Below are 4,799 nucleotides of genomic sequence, written 5' to 3'. Positions count from 1 at the left end.
CAGAACAGTGTGGGGAAAATGATGCCTGCAGTCAGGGACATCAGGATGTTTTTGTCATTTCTTTCTCTCCAATCTGTGCATGATGTTTACATTAGAGCTAAAATACCCACAAGTCTGATCTAAACTGGTTGGAAAGCGTCCCAACTATATGGTCACATTTTCATACAAACTGACTTGAGAAAACAACAATTACTAAAGTATTTGCAAACATAATAAACTAGTACTAGTATTAATTCCAAAATTGCATATACAGAACAGTAGATGTCTTTTGGACGAGATAATTTCATCCTTGCTCGTTTTTGGCGAGCTGAAAAACAACTTGTGCATAATTTGGAGCACTTGTTACAGTTTGGAAGGTTGAAAAAAAAATGTTATTAAAGCTGAATACATTGATCTTCCTTACAAGCTAGACTTAATTATTCTTATTGCATTAGTTTTTTTTCTGCTGTCTGCAGAAATAAACCAGATTAGAAGTGTGATTTATGTTCGTACAGTGCCTCAGGCGTGTGGAAAGCCAAGACGCTTTGTCTCCTCCTTTGGAAGACGTGCTTTAATGTCCATCTGTCCTCTCTGTGTTGTGTCTTTTCGAATCCTTCCAGGCTTGGGAACATTTCTGTTTAAAACTATTATCTGAGAGCAGCTTATTCATCCATGTTTTTCTCCAAACTATCGGGGAGGGAGGCCTCAGTGTTTGGCTCACAGCGGAGCTCACCGCCAGCTCTCCATCCAACATTGTGTTTAGAGACAAGACACGTGTGACAGCTGTTTTGGATTCAGGTGTACACACTGTTGTATTTATTTGTTCTGTTCACCCCTAGGTCAAATACAATGAAATAAAATACATGTTAGCATAAATTTAACCTTCTCTAAACTGTTCCTGAAGGGAGGATTTGGTCGTGTTAAAGTAAGTTTCACGTAAATCTAAATAAAATTGCCCTTTTTTTACTTTAATTTTTTTATACAAATCATATTTAAATGTGAACCAAATAAAACTATTGTACTATGTAAGTGTGCCCAACTGTAGCATGTTTCAGGGCTGTAGAGCATACGTAACATGTTTAGCAATGACTTCTAACAGCTTACATTATTAGCTTCAGTTCTGGTCTGATCACATTCACACTGACGTAAATAAAGTAAGAAAAAAATCTGCTTACTTGTGAAAAGAGACACATTTTCCTGTTTCTCTTCTGTTGCTAACCTTGGCCGGCTAGCACACACAGCTTTATGGCTTTTTTACATTTTAAATGCATATTTCTTATATGCATTCTAATATATTATATTAATATTATTGTTAATATTAACTTTAATAATTTTTATAAAACCAGCCATTATTGTCTATTTTTGCCAATATCTACAAAATGCTAATTGTCTAGCAAAATGCTAGACTCTTTGATAATCGCCGGCGTGTGGTGCACCTTGTTTGGATTTAAAGACACAGCGTCAAAACGAGCTGATCTGAGACACAGCCCAGGAATGGGGTGAGAAAGGGGCTTGTGGAGTTACAGTGAGAATGAATTCAGACTAAACCATTGCAGTTCCACTTTATAGAGACCCTAATGAATGATTTAAATGTGAAAAAGAAGGATTTAAAAGCATGACATGTCTCCTTTAAACCAAATTACACAGTCTATAAAGCTTTCTTTCAGCCTTAATGTTACAATTATTAGCCTAAATCTTGCTTAGATTTTTGGTTTAATGTTTTTGAAATACTAGCTGGAACCAAAAAAAAAAAAGGGAAAAATGTTTTTTATTATTATTATTGGTTGAAACATTTACATTTTAGCATTGTCAGACCAATGTTTTGACTTTATATCATTTTTTGTTGATTTTACTGATTGATAAAATTGTTTGTTAAAAAGGCTGAAGACCAAAAATTAAACATTTACTGAAAATCTTTGCCCCGGTATTTGTTGTAACAATGCTTCTTGGTAATAAATCTTATACCTGGCACTTGACTGGCAGCACCTGGAGGTACCAGAAGCTCAAAAACAAGTGTCAATAGCAACAATAAAATAAGCTGTYTGGCAGTTTTTGCATGTGAGCAACCCACAGCTCTGCTGCTCCTCCCACAAATGCATGTTCCTTACTAATGTGGCATCATTTAAAAGGAAAATTGCAGGCTTTCCAATGATATAATATGTATTGCCAAGAAGCATTGTTACAACAAAGGATTAATCTACCAAAGACAAATTTCCTTACATTTTGTGATAGGTTTATGTGTGCATAAAGTTGGCATTGGTTATTCATTTTTCCTACCTACATATGTTTTGGTCTCAACAAACCAAAGACACACTCCAAAGCCCAAGAAACCTTCAAGATATTTTATATTCTTAAATATCAGGTTATTTCAATATATTTTCAGCTGATGAAAATAACATCATTACATTTTCTTCCATTCATGGACCTAAGTCAAATGTTTTGGTCTCAACAAACCAAAGACACACTCCAAAGCCCAAGAAACCTTCAAGATATTTTATATTCATAAATATCAGGTTATTTCAATATATTTTCAGCTGATGAAAATAACATCATTACATTTTCTTCCATTCATGGACCTAAGTCAAATAAATTCAAGAATATTTAAAATAAATAATACAAAAATMTAAATAGGCTGAGGGATAGGAGATACTACCCCCACTCAATAACCTCTCAGAAAAAAAACAAAAATAAGTATTACTGCCGCCTCCTCCCTTTGAATCAACTTCCCCTTTAAGCTATCAGAGGAAGAGACTTGCACCATCTCTGAGTTTGTGCTTGGTTTTGTAAATAACTGCWGGGGGCTGAAGAAGCTCCTACAGTCTGAACCTCGGAGCTTCTGCCTGTAAATATGACATGCAGGAGAACAGGCTCAGAGCTGATGAGAAACTGAAAATTATTCCCACAAAGGATACATGATGGAACCATTCATCCCAAGAAAAAGGTAAAAGTCTTTTTTACTGATGTTGTCATTTTTGCATGTTGATTGCATCTTTGATTCCAGTTCTGCGTTTTCTGTGGGATGTTCCTGCATGTTACACGTCTTACGTAGAACATTTGGATAACAATTTGGGTTTTATTTAAATTACATTTGGGAGCTTAATATAAGAGAAACAGCCATTGTTACTTTTGTGAACTCACCTTTTAAAGACGCTTTAAAATCCAATTTGCTGAAACTAAAACGTCCTAAAATTCACCCTGAAAACTGACTTGAAAACACTGTAGTGTACATAATATAACTTTTAGTACTACAAGACCAATGCACTGTAAAAAAATGTCTGTGTCGTAGAAATCTGAGCATTTGTTATGACACTATTATTAAAACAGAGATAAATCACATAGACATAATTGTCATAAATAAGTACAGCTGATAGGTTGTGTACATTTTCCTTTAAATCTACTGTACACAGTGTATTCTTGCTCCAATGAGACATGCATCACTATCTAAATTTACAGACAAAAGGGAGCTGTAACTTCAGACTCCAAGATGATAAATTATTGACCAACATTACCCTCGCGTCTTCAAACATCTGTTCTTGTCAGCTGTTGGCTAACAGGAAGGTGACATCTTGTTTCAGCAGCAAACAGATGACGGATGATAATAATTACAGCCGTGTGGTCTCGTAACAAGTTTTATCTCTGCTCAGTTGGTCCAGCAGCTTTCTGAGGCAAAGACATGACAAAATATAAATTATGTGGTAAATATAAATAATAAATAATCTGCTTAAGTGGACCCTTGGGCTATGCATGTAAAATTTTAAGTGGTCCTATTTTAGGGACATTAGGGACTAAGTGACGTTAAAGACAAACGTCTTTTTAAACAATTTAAGCGTCTCCTTAAATTACAATTGAATCTGAGGCTTTAAGGCAGAGGAGCCCAAAGTGGGGCCCGCGGGCCAAATTTGGCCCACCAAGCCATTTGATTTGGCCCACCAACCGTTGCCAAAGTTACAAGGTTGTAACCTGTTATCCTATGTAGAAACACAGTATTTCCATTGGTCAAATGACTATATAAAAGGGCTGTAGTGAAGGTAGTTTTCGTTCATGGTGCTGACTTTATTTTTGATTTATTAGGATTAAACATGAAATGACAAGAAATATTTAGATCAGATTTAACCACATGTAGATTTGCACACTTTATAAGGCCACCAAAATTCATATTTTATCAATTTATGAAATGTCCCATGTACCTTTGCTATTTGAGCGTATGGCAGACTTTCTCCAAGTGCACAGACTAAAACAAAAGAGGGCCACTGCATACTTTAATCATTAAAAATAAAGGACTTTACTTAAAAAGTATTTGCATTTCATGTATTATATTACTACATTTGGCCCGCAGGCCTGGATAGATTTTCATTTTGGCCCTCTCTGGGAATATGTTTGGGCACCCCTGCTTTAAGGCTTAAATCTAAATGTACTTGAAATACAATGAAACACTAAGACGTTTGTGTGAATTGTTTTTGAAGTGCATCATTATGTCTGTTTCTGTTCGGTTTGATTTCGCAATGAATTCCTCAGAATCTTCTTTGCTGCTTGCTCATCTGACCTTTTCCTTTCTTTGTACATCTTGAAAAATACCCACCATGCAGTGGCTGATGCTAGTTTTTCAASRAGAGGAAGCTCAATTTCGGCCTACATAATAAAATATGTGGGTTATAAATTCTACCCTCCGTTCCTTTTCAAAAAACGATCTGTGACCCTGTCTTTTGTTGAGTTTATAGTATTTATTCATTTCATTTTAAAAAACAAAACATTACACACAACAAAACAATACAAATAAAATAAAATGAAAGGCAGCAGAAGAAGAAAAAGATCTTGATATC

General features: G+C 35.2%; 1 protein-coding gene across 1 annotated transcript in view; it reads left to right on the top strand.

Annotated features, from left to right (window-relative positions):
• Positions 1 to 2,729: 2,729 nt before the first annotated feature.
• Positions 2,730 to 4,799, top strand: part of gpbar1 (G protein-coupled bile acid receptor 1) — a 4,478-nt gene continuing 2,408 nt past the window's right edge. The window contains exon 1 of the mRNA XM_014020059.1: positions 2,730 to 2,920. The gene's annotated coding sequence lies outside the window, so the exon portion shown is untranslated. The remainder of the gene's footprint in view (positions 2,921 to 4,799) is intronic.

Source organism: Austrofundulus limnaeus, unplaced genomic scaffold (assembly GCF_001266775.1).
Source record: "Austrofundulus limnaeus strain Quisiro unplaced genomic scaffold, Austrofundulus_limnaeus-1.0 Scaffold238, whole genome shotgun sequence".
Classification (NCBI taxonomy): Eukaryota; Metazoa; Chordata; class Actinopteri; order Cyprinodontiformes; family Rivulidae; genus Austrofundulus; species Austrofundulus limnaeus.
This window is presented reverse-complemented; position numbering and strand designations above follow the sequence as displayed.